Source organism: Neoarius graeffei, chromosome 5, assembly GCF_027579695.1.
Source record: "Neoarius graeffei isolate fNeoGra1 chromosome 5, fNeoGra1.pri, whole genome shotgun sequence".
NCBI lineage: Eukaryota > Metazoa > Chordata > Actinopteri > Siluriformes > Ariidae > Neoarius > Neoarius graeffei.
This window is the reverse complement of record NC_083573.1, coordinates 48,918,969-48,938,067: the sequence shown is the minus strand read 5'-3', so window position 1 is coordinate 48,938,067 and position 19,099 is coordinate 48,918,969.

The following is a 19,099-nucleotide window of genomic DNA, read 5'->3' as shown; positions in this document are numbered from 1 at the left end:
TGTGCTGAACAGGGCACATTAAGACCCTATACGTTTGAGCATTGAGAAGACAAAGGACTACATATAATTAGATATCAAAAGAAGAAACCAGCACTGATTTGCTAAACGCTATACTATAATGGAGATGAATCAGTTCACCTTTGACCTGCTCCAGCTTTAACAGCAAGAGTGGAATAAAGTTCTTTTGGTTTCAGAAACATCAGCCCCTACCTGTGTCTGCTTTGTTTACAACACAAAATGTGCAGGTGTCAGTTATAATCCATCCATCCATCCATCCATCCATTATCTGTAGCTGCTTGTCCTGTCCTACAGGGTCGCAGGCAAGCTGGAGCCTATCCCAGCTGACTATGGGCGAGAGGTGGGATACACCCTGGACAAGTCGCCAGGTCATCGCAGGGCTGACACATAAACACAGACAACCATTCATGCTCACCACCACCACCACCATCTGTAGCCGCTTATCCTGTTCTACAGGGTTGCAGGCAAGCTGGAGCCTATCCCAGCTGACTATGGGCGAGAGGCGGGGTACACCCTGGACAAGTCGCCAGGTCATCACAGGGCTGACACAGAGACAAACAACCATTCACACTCACATCTACGGCCAATTTAGAGCCACCAATTAGCCTAACCTGCATGCCTTTGGACTGTGGGGGAAACCGGAGCACCCGGAGGAAACCCACACAGACACGGGGAGAACATGCAAACTCCACACAGAAAGGCCCTTGTCGGCCACTGGGCTCAAACCCAGAACCTTCTTGCTGTGAGGCGACCATGCGAACCATTACACCACTGTGCTGCCGTCGGTTATAATGTGAAGTAAATAATCTTATCTATGCAGTAGATCAGTACCACATACTGATATTACATTTGTCATCAGATTTTGGTATCAGAATAATTTTCTATATACGTAACATTAGTATTTTAATTACTATTGAATCAGTTCATTAATGACAAAAAATGAAAATTATGATTATAAATGATAAAAACAGAGAAGTCAAGGCATTACTGTGTGTGTAAGAGAAACAGATAGATAGATAGATAGATAGATAGATAGATAGATAGATAGATAGATAGATAGATAGATAGATAGACTGTTGGAGTTTTGTGTTTGCGGAGATGAGATCCGCAGGTTGAGTTCTGGCAGATTATCAGTCACAAACCGTCCTCTACTTTACCTCCAGATTCTGTTACACACCCACTCACACAAACACACACAGCAGCAATATGTGCATATACTGTTCCCCCATTAAACACGAGCATTTACTTCTATAAGTCCGCCCACCTTCATTCTTCATGCTGCTCTTTTCTATCACTCCTGCTGAGCCTAATACTGTGATTGAGAGACTGATTGTCATTTTTTTGCCTTTAATACTTATGGCAACACTGTTCAAATTTCAGCATGGCACAATAATTGTATAGTCCATAAATTGAACATTTTTCAGGTAGGCATTGAACCAAAAGGATGAGCCATGCACTGTGCATGTACTTTATACTGTATTTTGCCAACAAGATAAAAATGTAAATGTAATATAGTATAAGGTTGTGTCATTTCTGTGTTGACAAATGTTTTACTCTTATCAGACAAACTTCTCAGAAAATGTATTTTCTGTGTTAAGCATTGGGCTGATTGTAATTTGATAACAGAACCACTGTTCTATAATAGAGGTGGCACAGCATTGCTACCTCCCAGCTCCAGGGTCCCCAGGTTAATCCTGAGTTCAGGTTATTCGCTGTGCTGAATTTCACATGTTCTCCCTGTGTCAATGTGGATTTTCTCTAGCTTCTTGTCAAAAACTTGTCAGTAGGTAGATTTGTGACCTCAAAGGAGGTGTGAATGAGTCTGGCATTGTGTGTATGCATGGTGAACAGGCATATAGACTCTGGATCCACTGTGACCCTAACCAGGACAAATCACTTATTGAAGATGAATAAATGAATGAATGCGTATTCCATAAAAGTTTCAAAATTGAAAATAAATATTGATATCTTACTGTATCTTACTGTCGTTTTCTTCAAGGGGTCTCCACGGAGCTCCACATGTTCTTCAGCCAGTTTCAGGTTGGCTCTGGCTTACCAGTCAACACACTGTGAACTCTGAACTGTGTCTAAATCCATTATCCAATCGCAAAACAAGGCTGTTCTCAGGGCTGCATGTTGATTGGTCAGACTGTTTTGAGTGAATTATCTAATCTTGTCAGGAATGTGTTGACGAAAGCAGCCATGAGGATGAGAATCTGTCTGATTTAGTACTTTGTATGATGTAGAATATATTTGTAATATATGTCAGTTTCTAGAACTAAAACTTGTGGCAGCACCAAAATAGTACATTGAAGTTGTGTTTATGTTTATTTGTACATTATCTGACTACAACTCAGCATAGAATTCTATTTTTTGTTTGCCTTGCAGTTGTTAGTTAATGGCTATGGTCTCCTGAGCACTTCACAGAGAACGTTAACATTTAAATGAACCTTTTATGCCACAAAACATTTAAAAACATATTTACAGTGATCAATAGTCAATTTATTCAGCAGTTATTGTGTTGCAGTGTGAAAATGTTTATAGTGTGAAAACGCTTATGTTGTAGGTTCTGCTGTGCTATTAAGAAACTTCACGGTGGTGTAGTGGTTAGCGCTGTCGCCTCACAGCAAGAAGGTTCTGGGTTTGAGCCCAGTGGCCAACTAGGGCCTTTCTGTGTGGAGTTTGCATGTTCTCCCCGTGTCTGCATGGGTTTCCTCCAGGTGCTCTGTTTTCCCCCACAGTCAAAGACATGCAGTTAGGTTAACTGGCTACTCTAAATTGCCCATATGTGTGAATGGTAAGAAAACTTTTATAATAATCCACTAGAAGGCAACAGGAAACCACTGCTGTAATTTCCCCTAGAAACTTTGATGGCTGGAAAAAAAGTCGTCAGAACAGTCACGTCACTGCAGTGATATGCCAAATAGAAAGAGAGAGAGAGAGAGATTATACTCAGTCTTGAAAATTGTCAACTGTCAGATTATCCCAATGAAAACATTCTGAATCCGTGAAATGCAATTAAAACAAATTTGCAATAAACAGAATCTATTTCTCTACTTAGGGATTCACAGTTAGGTAGACAGACCTTAATTCCTGATCATTCATTCATTTTCTATGCCGCTTATCCACTGTGGGCCGTGGTTGAGCTGGAGCCAATCCTAGCTGACATCAGTTGAGAGGCGAGGTACACCTTGGAAAGCTCAGCAATTTATTGTAACACAGAGAAACAGTCAGCTGTTCACACTCACATTCACAACTATTAGCATTGAGCATTGAACTGGATTACTGGAATGGTAGCCGTGACCTCTTAGCGTGCAGATTAGGCCACCATTTTGCTGAGACAATTCAGGCCCTGTCCACACGGCAATGGATTCAGGTGACTCCGATACAATTGCTTATCGTTTAGGCCTGGCGTCCACACGGCACCGGCGTTTTGGGTGCCCAGAACGCAATCTTTTTGAGAACGGGTTCCAGAGTGGAAAGATCTGGCAACGTTGCCGTTTTGAAGTCGTCTGGATGAGTAGAACGGATGTGTTTACGATGACGTCACAACCACATGACTGTGAGTGCTTCACGCCGGGTAGAAGTGTAACGAATATCACCAGGATATCACCAGGAAAAAGCCTTACAGAGCACTAGTGAGAGTGAAACACGAGCTTGGATATTATTATTATTATTATAATTATGTTCAGTGTTAGTTCACAGTAGTAATGCAAGAAGCAGAATAGTGACAGTAATAGTGAAGCAAAAACATGCAATTGTACAAACACTGGAGCTCTACAGCAAAATATTCATTTATGAAATGGTCTGATTCTTAACACCAGTAGTGCCAATGATCTTCTCATTGCGATGCGATGCGAGTTGTCAACAAATCCTATAACTTGGTTCATAAAACGCGCTTACAAAATATTTTCACTGTGAATATTTATTGTGTAATGGTGCAAAGTGAGAGAGAGAGAGAGAGAGAGAGAGAGAGAGAGACTCTGCCCTTAGGGCAGAGTCAATCCCGCCAGCAAAAATAGGGAAAAAAGGAGCGATCTCACCTCTTCAGATGTTGGTTTAAGTCCAACAATACATTCCTCAAAAAGGGCGTAGAGAAGCAAATTAATCCATCAACGTGTAGCATTCAATTTATTCCGGACCATTAAAGACGCCGCCTTCCACGTAGAATCATACGTCATCCTCGCCGCCATATTGGATAGGTCAAAGCGAAGAATAAAGATTCATGTGCTGCATTTAACTGTACCAACAGGTTTACCGTCCAAACGAGATCACATGGGATTACCTTTCACAGGTGAGAAACAACAAATTAATCCATCAACGTGTAGTATTCAATTTATTCCAGACCATTAAAGACGCCGCCTTCCGCGTAGAATCATACGTCATCCTCGCCGCCATATTGGATAGGTCAAAGCGGAGAATAAAGATTAGCTGTGTTTAACTGTACCAACAGGTTTGCCGTCCAAACGAGATCACATGGGATTACCTTTCACAGGTGAGACTGGAAAAATACGTTTCATTGTATTTGGTCATTATAATGTAATTTTACGAACAGATTTTCCTGACTTTGTGGCTAATATGAAGTCTCGCGCATAATAGTTTATGCGCATGCGTCCTTACTTCTTCTATTGTTCTGGTGTCTCCGAAGGGACCGTCTTACAGCGCCCCTAGAGGTGTGGCATGTGTATTGCATCGTTTTCAACAAGCGTTGCGTTGCCATATGGACCTGATATTTTACTGATCGTTGCCCATTTGGAAGCGATATATTTTTAAATAACATCTCGTTGCCGTTGTCGTGTGGATGTAGCCTCAGTGCACTGCCAAAGGTAGAGATGACTGAACTTGCATCAGACTCACAACCAAACATGAGTCATAACTCTGAAATATATATATTATTAAAAAGGATTACAATGCTTTGCCATAAACTGTTATTCCTACAGGAACAAGGCAAGCACTGAAGATGGTATCAGCTTTCACAAATAAGAAAAACACATTAAGTATCCCCAATTTATTGCTCATCATAGATACCACTGGTCTAGAACTAGATACTGTACTAGATCTAGACTAGAGTTAAGATTTACATACAGTGGTGCTTGAAAGTTTGTGAACCCTTTAGAATTTTCTATATTTCTGCATAAATATGACCTAAAACATCATCGGATTTTCACACAAGTCCTAAAAGTAGAGAAAGAGAACCCAGTTAAACAAATGAGACAAAAATATTATACTTGGTCATTTATTTATTGAAGAAAATGATCCAATATTACATATCTGTGAGTGGCAAAAGTATGTGAACCTTTGCTTTCAGTATCTGGTGTGACCCCCTTGTGCAGCGATAACTGCAACTAAACGTTTCCGGTAACTGTTGATCAGTCCTGCACGCCGGCTTGGAGGAATTTTAGCCCATTCCTCCATACAGAACAGCTTCAACTCAGGGATGTTGGTGGGTTTCCTCACATGAACTACTCACTTCAGGTCCTTCCACAACATTTCGATTGGATTAAGGTCAGGACTTTGACTTGGCCATTCCAAAACATTAACTTTATTCTTCTTTAACCATTCTTTGGTAGAACGACTTGTGTGCTTAGGGCCGTTGTCTTGCTGCATGACCCACCTTCTCTTGAGATTCAGTTCATAGACAGATGTCCTGACATTTTCCTTTAGAATTCGCTGGTATAATTCAGAATTCATTGTTCCATCAATGATGGCAAGCCATCCTGGCCCAGATGCAGCAAAACAGGCCCAAACCATGATACTACCACCACCATGTTTCACAGATGGGATAAGGTTCTTATGCTGGAATGGAGTGTTTTCCTTTCTCCAAACATAACGCTTCTCATTTAAACCAAAAAGTTTGATTTTGGTCTCATCCGTCCACAAAACATTTGTCCAATAGCCTTCTGGCTTGTCCACGTGATCTTTAGCAGACTGTAGACAAGCAGCAATGTTCTTTTTGGAGAGCAGTGGCTTTCTCCTTGCAGCCCTGCCATGCACACCATTGTTGTTCAGTGTTTTCCTGATGGTGGACTCATGAACATTAACATTAGCCAATGTGAGAGAGGCCTTCAGTTGCTTAGAAGTTACCCTGGGGTCCTTTGTGACCTCGCCGACTATTACACGCCTTGCTCTTGGAGTGATCTTTGTTGGTCGCCCACTCCTGGGGAGGGTAACAATGGTCTTGAGTTTCCTCCATTTGTACACAGTCTGTCTGTCTGTGGATTGGTGGAGTCCAAGCTCTTTAGAGATGGTTTTGTAATGTTTTCCCGCCTGATGAGCATCAGTAACACTTTTTCTGAGGTCCTCAGAAATCTCCTTTGTTCGTGCCATGATACACTTCCACAAACATGTGTTGTGAAGATCAGACTTTGATAGATCCCTGTTCTTTAAATAAAACAGGGTGCCCACTCACACCTGATTGTCATCCCATTGATTGAAAACACCTGACTCTAATTTCACCTTCAAATTAACTGCTCATCCTAGAGGTTCACATACTTTTGCCACTCACAGATATGTAATATTGGATCATTTTCCTCAATAAATAAATGACCAAGTATAATATTTTTGTCTCATTTGTTTAACTGGGTTCTCTTTATCTACCTTTAGGACTTGTGTGAAAATCCAATGATGTTTTAGGTCATATTTATGCAGAAATATAGAAAATTCTAAAGGGTTCACAAACTTTCAAGCACCACTGTACAATACTAGACTAGGCTAAAGTCAATATTAAAGAATATGAAGATAAAATTAAAGTTTGTGAATTATGGTAAATAAAAAAACTTGATTAACTCTGGATTGTATTTATTTTATTAATTTGTTTTATGATTGCTAGACTCAACTAAATCAAATATTTATTTTTTTAAATGAAGCAGTTTATTTCACATTGGCTATTACAAGCTCATAATTTAGCTGAAGCTAGTGCTAATACATACCGGTAGATTATGTATGGCGCACCATTTGTAAAAATAATTTAACCTTTTTATGGGTGTAATTTTTTCATAATTTAGCACAATGTTTTATTTTACATTTAGAGATAAATTTATGCAAATACAAACTAATGTTCCATTTCCTCGCATTATTTTTCCACGTAAAATGACTTGAAAATTACTCATTATTTGTAAATGTAAATATTGTGGTTTATATGTAAATGTTAAATATAAATGTAAATATAAATGTTAACTGTAAAGGTGAATATTATATGTAAATGTTTTATGTAAATATAAATGTAGAACTTCAATGTTTTGTTCATATGCTAGTTGACCCCATCCTTTCGGAGTTTGCTTCTCTGAGAAAACATGGTGGCAGTAGGGTTGCCAGGTTGACATCACACTATGCCAGATTAGGAACAATGTAGCTGGTATAAAAGCGAGTCCATGGGTGACGGTGTTATTTATTTGGCTATCAAGATGCTCATTTGGGATCGTGATATCAGTACAAATGTTAAATCCTTAAATTAGACTCTGCTATGAAATTACAGACATACAGATGTAAAGAATTAGGTAAACAGCATAATAATGGTAGCTAAGCTGGCTATCTGATTGGCTAGTGCTGTAGGTGCTACCTAATTTATATTTACCTTCTTCCACTTTTTTTGCACATCTGTATGTTCAAAAAATAAATATGTGGTTGATGTAAAAGAAAAAAATTACTATATATAGTTAACATAAAATATTTTGTTTCTAATCAGAACATGATTTCATTGCTTATACTAAATGTAATTTAAACAAATATGCAATGTACTAGTTTGAATTATGTGGAGTGCATATGGCCAATTAATATAGTGTGCTCTAATTGCATTATAAATTATCCCGAGGGTGTTTCTGCTGACAGGAAGGAATGAGTAGTAGTAAATGAGCATGGTCATGTTGTTGGGCAGTGTAGTGAATAGTGTCACTGCCTTATCCCTGGTTTGATTCTCAGGTAAGGTGAGCACATGGCAAGTTTGGATTTATCCCAGGGCTCCATCAAATCATGCTGGCTATACAAAAACAAACCATGTAAATGCAACTCAATTCTCATCAAAGTTTCTTATTAAAATGTGATTTAATTGCTTATACTATATATCCATCCATTCATCCATCCATCATCTGTAGCCGCTTATCCTGTTCTACAGGGTTGCAGGCAAGCTGGAGCCTATCCAAGCTGACTATGGGTGAAAGGCGGGGTACACCCTGGACAAGTTGCCAGGGTCATCACAGGGCTGACACAGAGACAAACAACCATTCACACCTACGGTCAATTTAGAAACACCAGTTAGCCTAACCTGCATGTCTTTGGACTGTGGGGGAAACCGGAGCACCCAGAGGAAACCCACGCAGAGAACATGCAAACTCCACACAGAAAGGCCCTCGCCGGCCACTGGGCTCAAACCCAGGACTTTCTGCTGTGAGACAACAGTGCTAACCACTACACCACCATGCCATATATATATATATATATATATATATATATATATATATATATATATATATATATATATATATATATATAATAGCTTAATTTAAAACATGTTTGTAATTACTAGAATGAATTATATAGCATGAGTGTGTGAGCAAATCATGTAGTTTTAATGTAAACAAATTGCATTAGGAAATTTTGGAAGGATGGTGGCACTTTACAGGAACTATAACTACAGTATTACAGTAACATGATTAAAACGTGGTAGAAAAGCATAGCGGTAATGTGACTGTTGCAGAATGTCAACAGCCTGTGTTCAATCCTCAGTTCCCGTAGGAATGCGGAGTTCATTTTTAATTCGGGCTCTGAAAATACATGTTCAGATCATGTTGGATGTATGAAAACAAATTGTGTTACCATAACTCATTTCAATCACATGGAACCAATGTACACATTTGAATTAAGTAAATTCAGTGGGCTTTTTTCAGTGAAGCTGCAAGAGTAAAGCTGTTTATACCTGCAACATTGCCACAGTTTGAATTTCTGTCTGCAAAATGATCTAAAGTGTATTGTTTGGATTGTCATTTTATATATATATATATATATATATATATATATATATATATATATATATATATATATATAGCGGCACGGTGGTGTAGTGGTTAGTGCTGTTGCCTCACAGTAAGAAGGTCCGGGTTCGATCCCCATGGCCGGCGAGGGCCTTTCTGTGCGGAGTTTGCATGTTCTCCCCGTGTCCGCGTGGGTTCCCTCCGGGTGCTCCGGTTTCCCCCACAGTCCAAAGACATGCAGGTTAGGTTAACTGGTGACTCTAAATTGACCGTAGGTGTGAATGTGAGTGTGAATGGTTGTCTGTGTCTATGTGTCAGCCCTGTGATGACCTGGCGACTTGTCCAGGGTGTACCCCGCCTTTCGCCCGTAGTCAGCTGGGATAGGCTCCAGCTTGCCTGCGACCCTGTAGAACAGGATAAAGCGGCTAGAGATAATGAGATGAGATGAGATATCTTTAGACTGCAGAAGTCTTTCATGTATAGATAGATAGCTCACCACAATCATACAAAGTGGTTATCTGAATTACTATAGCCTTTCTGTCAGCTCAAATCGGTAATTTTCCATTGACCTCTCTCATCAACAAGATGTTTCCAACTGCTGCTCACTGGGTGTTTTTTCTTTATTGCACCATTCTGAATAAACTCTAGAGACTGTTGTGTGCAAAAATCCCAGGAAATCAGAAGTTATAGAAATGCTCAAATTATCTTGTTTGGCACCAACAATCATGCCATACTCAAAATCACTAAGATCACATTTTTCTCCATTCTGATGGTTGTGAACATTACCTGATGCTGCTGCCTCATATCTGTATGATTTTATGAGTTGCACTGCTGCCACATGACAGGCTGATTAGATAATTACATGAATGTGTAGGTGTACAAGTGTTCCTAATAAAGTGCTCAGTGAATGTAGAGGAATAACTGTGGATTTACAGGTGGCAAATTCACCTTCTCCACAGCTCTCTCTCTCTCGCTCAGACACACTCACTCAACTCTCTGCGGTTGCATGATCCTCGTCTGGATTTTGAGTTCCTGCCAACTAGCCCTGTCATCATCCCAGCAGTCAGAAAACAACTCTTCTCCATCTTTACTGGGTTTTTTGGACTATTGGACTAATTGTTTCCTGCTGGTACAGCTGCAGCTCAGCTAAAACCTTTCTCAATGGCTAATCTGTCCATTCTCTACACTGAGTTCAAGAGATGGCTATTTGCAATATACAGTAATGCAACTATATATTATGCAATAATTTGCATCATACCTCACCTGATTAGTAGGACAACAGTTGAGTTATGTTCATTTTGTGTGTAAACCTAAACCTACATTTGGGTTACAGTTATGTTCATTTTATGTGGAAAGAAATTGAACAAAAGAGATGACACATGTCTTGGGAAGGATTATAATCCTTTTAAAGTAAGAATCAGAAAAGTTAAATGTGCCTTGGCAACACTCCCACTTAGTCATCTTTTTAAGGCTCTTCCAGACATCAGGAGATATCAGCAAACTGCTCTTCCAATCTATTCTTATTGAGTCCAGCCCTGACCAGTGTCTAACCTTCTATTATCACTGCTTTTATAGGTTTTAACTCTCATTGTGCACAGGGTTTTTTAAATTTATTTTTAATGACCTTTTACTATTTAACTATTGTCACATTTCTGGATTATTTTGTAGGGCAATGCAGATGGACTTACAAAAACTGGTCCCAGTCTGGTGACTCCATACAGTCTCAGAGTTTTCAGAGTTCTTATAGTTATCAATGCACATAGCTACGCAAATAGTTAGTATACAGGTATTATTGAATAAATTAATGGGTCACATTGCCTTTGCAGTGGCGTAATTGGAGGTAGATTAGATATAGGGAGTGTTTCTGAAATTTCAGCTTCACTGAACCTTCGGACCCTTCACTCCTTCTCTGTCTAACTTATCTAAACGTTGAATTCAGAGGCAGAGTTAACACTTTTGGATTGTAAAAGAATGCTTTGGGGCATTTGGGTCAGCTCCCACTGTCTCACATATAGATAGGAGAGAGAGAGAGAGAGAGAGAGAGAGAGAGAGAGAGAGAGAGAGAGAGACTGCTGAAGAGCCAGGACCAGCTGAGAGCCAGATCCTAATGCACTCTATTCCATCCAATTGGACCTGGGTTTTAATACTGGAAAAATCTTCCTTAGCTGTCAATCACATGCTTTAATAAAAACATAGTATAACATTGCGGTCTCGCTCACTCTCCCTCTGCCTCTTGGAGAGGCCAAATACAAGGGGTATCTGCAAAACTCCAGGCTTTTATTAGCCACAGCTTGCACTGGAAAATTGGGATTGTGGCAGCACTCATCTGGTGGACATTAACTAAGCACCTGGAGCTTTAGTCAATCATGAAATTAAACTTGGGTATTAAAGACAAATGAAAAAGCTCCACTCCCAGACAAATGTGGTCGCCATCTCTTTGACACATTTAATCAAATTTCCTGCAGGCAGCACAGACTTAACACACAGGGTGTCAACCAACACCTCCCTAGCAGGATATGTTTGTTTTCTTTTGTGATAGGGCATATGAGTGATGGTTTATTCATTTTACTGCACTCCTTTATTTTCAGAACAGAAGGAGCTTTTAAAGAGGCTGAGGCAACGGCTGAGGACTGATCAAAAATACACTGCACTGTTTAGCTGCTAACATCATCCAGTCAGAACATATACATCTGAGAAATTTAAAAAAAAGTGTTTTATGCATTTTTTGACGTTGTTTTAATCATTTTAACATTGTTTTTTGTGATTAATAAGCATATTTTAAAAATTTATGTAATGCATGACATGGCGAGAGTCTCTAATGTCAGTGCTTTGTAACACTCCTTTATATTTTCGAAGGAAAGGGTTTGCAGTTTCTCAAGAACATAACTGGAAGCTGCATTTTGTTTGTCTTATTAATTTCAAGAGCGAAAAAAGAGAGGCTGGTGAAGAAATAAACTGTTTAGAACTGTTTATAATTGTTATAATGTAATTGATAACAGGAACTTACTTGTTTTATACCACAACATTTAATGTAATTATAAACAGTTAAAACTATGATTCAAATAACAAATTGTTTGCACTGTCAAGTTTCTGTGGTAAAAGAGGAATAAAATACTTCAGGACATGGCGTTATTGAAAATTAAACAACCTGTTCATTGAATGACAGGCATGTTTTATTCCTTACATAAGCTTTGGCAACTTAGAGGTTCATAGCAATCTGTAATAAGCCAAACTGTAAACCTAAGCACCCATAAAATCACATAGCTCCAAGCAGTGACCTATAGTTTTTTGGAAATTTTTCATCCTTAGCCATGAGTGACAAAATGTAGCTGCAATTGCATCACGGCATAGAAAACACTGGCACAAAGAATTGTGTTGGAATGAGCAACAAAATCATCAGTCTATGTTTGAAAAATATCAGCTGTTTTTAGCAGAGAGAAAAAGAGTGAGAAAAAGGGGGAAAGAGAGATTCTGGCTTTAGGGCTCAATACATTAGGGCTGTCTGCTCACTGTCAAGAGGACTGCACAGTGACTAATCTCACATCACTCCATTACTGGGCCTCATTTAAATACAGGCACTTTCTTAGTGCCAAGATGAAGTTGGTCACTAGTCAAACTCACAAAATTGGCCTGTGATTCAGTATATTTAGAAATTAATCATACACACATCCATGCACTCAGCAGCTCCTGTTTTTAGGAGTGAAATTGACGTATGTGTTGGCACATTGATGCAGGCCTCCATCAATGAGAGCACACACATGCACAAACAACTTTTCCTCCTGAATGAAGTTCTCAGAAGGAGAGGGTGGAGGCCTGTTCATGTTGAGGAAGCTGGTCTTCAACAGAAGCCAAAGCCACCTCGCCCCTCCTTCTCTCCGTTTGATTTAACCCCACACATGGAAAAGCTATCGGGGAGTGAAACCCTCTTCCACAATGACTCGACGGAGTGGTCACACATGTACATTCCCAGTACGCAGAGCTGGAATAAGCTCTTTAATATCAGACACAGACAGAAATACAGGCTGGTTTAGAGCACTGGCTGGTTGGTTTTCTGCATCACTGGGACCGCTACATTCCAAAATCATCCAAGTTGATGGATTGAAGCAAATCAAAAACCTAAATACTGGAAATCAGAGAGATCTCTGCAGTGGATACATCAACAACATGTAGTAGCAGGAATGAAGTATAGGAAGTCAAATAGTCATGGTGAAAGCTTTGACAAAGATTCACTGGATTCACACAGTTCAGGGGTGGGTTTCCCAAAAGCCTCTTAATGTTAAGACCATCTTAACTATGAGAGAGAGTGTTCACTGTGCTGCTCACTCTACCATTTAACAATGATCTTTGTGCTATGATGCTTTAGGGAAACTCAGGCCAATTCAGTTTAAAAACTTTCTATAGATTTGCTATTTGATGCTGATTTTATTTAACAATCATCACATCTTTCATAATGTCAGTGATCATAGGTTAGGTCAGTTGAATGAAGTTAAACCATATAGGGCATTAGTGAGTGAGTAAATTAAAAAAAATTAATACCTCTTGATAGTTCATACTTCTACTTTTAGGTTTGGGGAAGAAGAAGAAGCCTTTCTTTGTCGCTTGCACACTCAAGCACAGTGAAATTCGTCTTCTGCATTTAACCCATCTGAAGCAGTGAACACACGCATGCACACACACAAGTGAGCAATGAGCACACACATACCCAGAGCAGTGGGCAGCTATGCTATAGTGCCCAGGGAGCAGTTGGGGGTTAGGTGCCTTGCTCAAGGGCACTTCAGCCCAAGGCCGCCCCATGTTAACCTAACCGAATGACTTTGAACTGTGGGGGAAACCGGAGCACCTGGAGGAAACCCACACAGACATGGGGAGAACATGCAAATTCCACATACAAAGGCCCCCATCAGCCACTGGGCTGAAACCCAGAACCTTCTTGCTGTGAGGCAACAGTGCTAACCATTACACCACTGTGCTGCGTGGGATGGGGGTTATCTTTGTGTCAAATAAGATGTATGAAAATATTTATATGAAAGAAAGAGAGAGAGAAGAAAAGTGCATTGCCTAGTATCTTACAAAAGAAGTGGAAGTTTCCTGAGATGTAATAGACTATGAAATTGCTCCACATATCCCCAAGCTATGAGGAGAAAGGAAACGTGCCTGATGCTGGTCATGTTGCGTGAAGCATAAAAGCAATATTTATGCACATTGTAAGCAAATAACTCTGAGGTTTCAGTGTTATGTCAATTCACATTGTAATATTTTTCAAGCCTGAATTCCACACGTAGAATTTGAAATATTATAAATATGTGCATTTTTACTTGTATATTACATCAATAGATGTGTCTTCACTAGAATGTTCTTTGCAATACTTTGCAACAAAGTGTGGTGAAGCAGCTTTTAGCTACTATGCAGTACAGCTATGGAACCAACTGCCAGAGGACATAAAAATGCTCCTGCTGTTGGCAGCTTCAAATCTAGGTTAAAGACCAAGCTGTTTTCAAATGCTTTCTGTTAAATAATTAACATTGTCTTCTTTACATGTTTTATAATCTTTACTTTTACAGTCTCTTCATGTTTCAAATTTTACTTAACTTTTATTCTATTTTATTCTGCTGTTTTTCCCCCCATTTGAACTTCTACTTCATTTTATTATTTTATTTCTACTATTGTTTAATTCTTATTATATTTTTTCCCATTTATTTTATGTAATTTTATTCTCTATTGTTTACTGTTTTGCTTTTACTTCTGTAAAGCACATTGAACTGCCACTGTGTATGAAATGTGCTATATAAATAAACTTGCCTTGCCATATCACATTTAAACATACTAAATTCAACAATGGAGAACGTTAAATAGAATCACTGCAATCATTGTCCACACATTTCTCTCAAGTCCAAGCACTTACATGATTGTGGGTAGTGTAAGAAGATGTGGTTGGTTTAAAAAAAAAAAACAAGTTGATCAGAGGTTTCAAATGATTCTAAGTTATCAAGTCCTATTTCCAGCACCTCCTACCCATCTCCTGTGTTTGTGTCTTCTGTTTTCATTGCTAGGGTGATGTGGAAATACTTTAGCTCTTGTGTTATTAATTTTATGTAAAAAGTTATTGGTCCAGAATTTCTGAACAATGTTTTGAGAGTATAAACCCTTCAACATATTCCTCATCATTTGTCTGTCTAAAGCCAAAAGGACTTACTTGTGCAGACAACATTTGCAGCACTCTAGCATTTAGAAGTAAAATAGTCTCAGACTAGAGAATACAAAAATAAATTTAAGAAAAGAAAACATGAAAAGAATACAAAAATACATTTCAGACAAATTTGAGAAATTTACGTATTGAACACATTCTCGATCATTTTTTTTAGGAACGTGGTTAAAAATGGACAGGAAGTTATTTGTGTGTAGTTAAGAGTTTGTAAGAAGAGGGTTCTTCTTCCCTCTAATTAGTCTCTCTAATAGGGAAACACTGATGTATTGTCCAACATAGACCATGTTGGATTTAGGTATGGGTGACACGGGCATCCGCCCAGGGCGGCATCTTGCCGGGGACGGCACGGGGCACCAGCACAATAAAAAAATCCAAATTTTGAAATTTGCACAACCAATTTGTGCTTTCTATTGCTCATGTGCACATCATGTCAGTGATATCATTTCACCGTATGGAACAATTAATCTGTCAGAGTGGCACCCTGATTCGAGTTTGTGAACCAGGCAACCAGGCCACCTGGTCTCCCACTCAGAAGTACGAGATGGAGAGGGAGGGTTGACCTTTGACCTCAGATTTCCCCACTGGAAGCCCAAGGTAGGAAAAGCAGGGGAATCTATAAAATAGCACACCTACTAATGCAAAGTAAAATCAGTCATACTATGAAATGCTTCCAAATGAACCACAATTCATTCATAATATTGTGACTATATAGTTTCACAGACATAGTGTTGCATTTTTTCTGGTTTGTGCAAAATAGTTAAGAATAATATAAAAACATTTTGTACACCACCGATTGCCAAATCAGCACAAATGGATAAGAAAAGGTCTAGGGTCAGCCATCAGGTGCCCAGTTTAGGAAAAAGAGGAAAGACGAAGAGGAGAATCATGCAAAAGATAAAGGTATGGAGATATGACTTTATGAGTATAATATTATGCATGGAATGAAATAGGTTGTTAGCCTATGTTGCTATGTTGCTTGCTGTGCTATTACACACAGGGTGACAATATTCTGTTTTCTGTCCAACTAACTTACATAACATTAGATATCATTTCACACAGTTTCATCATGATAATGTGTGTACTCTACATCAAAAACCAAACTAGCACATGTATTCTAACAATTTGATTCTTTTTATTTGTATTTATATACTACCATTTGTTTCTATGTTTTTATTAGTTCATTTTGATATTTATGAATCTTATTTTTGTATCCATCCATCCATCCATCCATCCATCCATCCATTATCTGTAGCCACTTATCCTGTCCTACAGGATCGCAGGCAAGCTGGAGCTTATCCCAGCTGACTATGGGCAAGAGGCAGGGTACACCCTGGACAAGTCGCCAGATCATCACAGGGCTGACACATAGACACAGACAACCATTCACACTCACATTCACACCTTTGGACTGTGGGGGAAACCAGAGCACCCGGAGGAAACCCATGCGGACACGGGAGAACATGCAAACTCCACACAGAAAGGCCCTCGTCGGCCACTGGGCTCGAACTCAGGACCTTCTTGCTGTGAGGCGACAGCGTTAACCACTACACCACCGTGCCGCCCTTTATTTTTGTATATATTTTTTAATATTTATATAGTTTTTAATGTTTATTTGTCTTGTTCCAAATTACACTTAGTGCAGAATGGTCCTTTTTTGGCACTGGGAGAAGATTAGGGGTTTTTTTGTTTTGTTTTTGTTCTTTTTAGGGGGTGTTTGCTGAAGGGGGGCTCACCCAGGACACCATACAGGCTAGATCCACCAGTGGCATAGATCCTGTAATGGTTCCAATAAATGAATGTAGCTTTAATCTGACTACTACTACTACTAATAATAATAATAATAATAATAATAATAGGGGCGGCACGGTGGTGTAGTGGTTAGCACTGTCGCCTCACAGCAAGAAGGTTCAGGTTCGAGCCCCGTGGCCGGCGAGGGCCTTTCTGTGTGGAGTTTGCATGTTCTCCCCGTGTCCGCGTGGGTTTCCTCCGGGTGCTCCGGTTTCCCCCACAGTCCAAAGACATGCAGGTTAGGTTAACTGGTGACTCTAAATTGAGCGTAGGTGTGAATGTGAGTGTGAATGGTTGTCTGTGTCTATGTGTCAGCCCTGTGATGACCTGGCGACTTGTCCAGGGTGTACCCCGCCTTTTGCCCGTAGTCAGCTGGGATAGGCTCCAGCTTGCCTGCGACCCTGTAGAACAGGATAAAGCGGCTAGAGATAATGAGATGAGATGAGATAATAATAATAATAATAATAATAATAAAATGCATGTATGTTTAAAAAATGATCATTGGGGGTCTAGAGTATTCACCCTGCTGCAACTTGATAATAGATTAAAAAATGCACAAGATTTGTATGAGGCCATTGCGTTTGTCCTGAAATGTGACATGGTCTTTAGGTGCTGGTTTGTGGAAATGACAGAGTTAGAGTTTTTACTAATGATCACAACATAATTTAGTCTCAAATGAGGATTGGAACCTCAGACATTAAAGGGAGAGATAGAGGAAATACCAGTGAGTTTCAGGACTCTAATACCAAAACTAATAACATTTTACAATATTGTATGTCTGGTGGCCTGGGAAAACCTTTCACATGGTGAAATGTGGACATTTTCTGCTATATTAAATGTTTAAAACTACAAGTTTTCTTGTATTGAAATTGGAGTCTTATTTGCACATACTGTATGTACTGTATCTCAACAAGCAACAGGTCAGTGACTGTCTAAAAGCACATGCTCTATTTATTGAATTAATTAACACTTAATTTAAAATGTAAATGGAATGCCTACAGACTAACAAACTAGTCATTTCATTACCTATTCATATTAATATTCTAATAAAAATAATATGATAGAATATCATACTAATAGTCTTTATTTTTTAAAGGCCACCTTTATTTCATTACTATATACTTGCATTAGAAACTGATTTGTGGTCCTCAGTTACTGCTGTCATCTCTATATCTCATTTGGAATGATGTTAACCTGATAATAAAATCTCTCCTATTTACACATTTAAACTGAAAGGCACACCCCCAAAATCAAGTCAAATCAAGTTTATTCTTATAGCGCTTTTAACAATAGACATTGTCGCAAAGCAGCTTCACAGAATTTTAGTGACTTTAAACATGAGCTAATTTTACCCCTAGTCTAAAATCAACCTGTCTTATCCTGTAGGGTTTTTATATCATGCTAAATTGGCTTTAAAAAATAGATAGATAGATAGATAGATAGATAGATAGATAGATAGATAGATAGATAGATAGATAGATAGATAGATAGATAGATAGATAGATAGAAATAACTAATGCATGTTTTTTTCAGTACAAATAATTGCAAACTTTACAAAAGCATTTCAAAATTACTGAAAAGTGTATGACATGGGACCTTTAATCAGATATTTTGGCTACTTGCGGTACCAACAAAGACTTATAGCTTGGTGAAGGTTGCATTGCTCATGTTTCTGACATATTTTAAACAAGTCTTTGACTTGTAAGCTCAAGCTCTTACCCCATAGTTTGCCACTTAAGGGCAAACCACAAATCCTAATGACCACATAATTTCTGAATTGGTCCGTTATCATAAAACAACAGGTTTGCAGGGAAACATGTGTGTGCTTATTTATTTAATGGTATACTTTCCATAGTGAGTTACATGTTTTTATAGTAATTATTTTCTCTAGTGTGTTATTTTTTTGTCATGTAGTCCATCCTCTTTACATGAGTTTCCACTTTTACCCTGTAGTATTACTGATAGGATTGATAACCGTGCAACACAGCTGCAAATAGAGAGCACATTTCACAATCTCTACAAGTGAGAATCTGCTGTAAATCTTCTCTAACATGCTGACATCTCTGTCATGATTACGAGATGGTGAAAGACTCTCTGAGGTCCATTAGAGCAGATGAAGCCT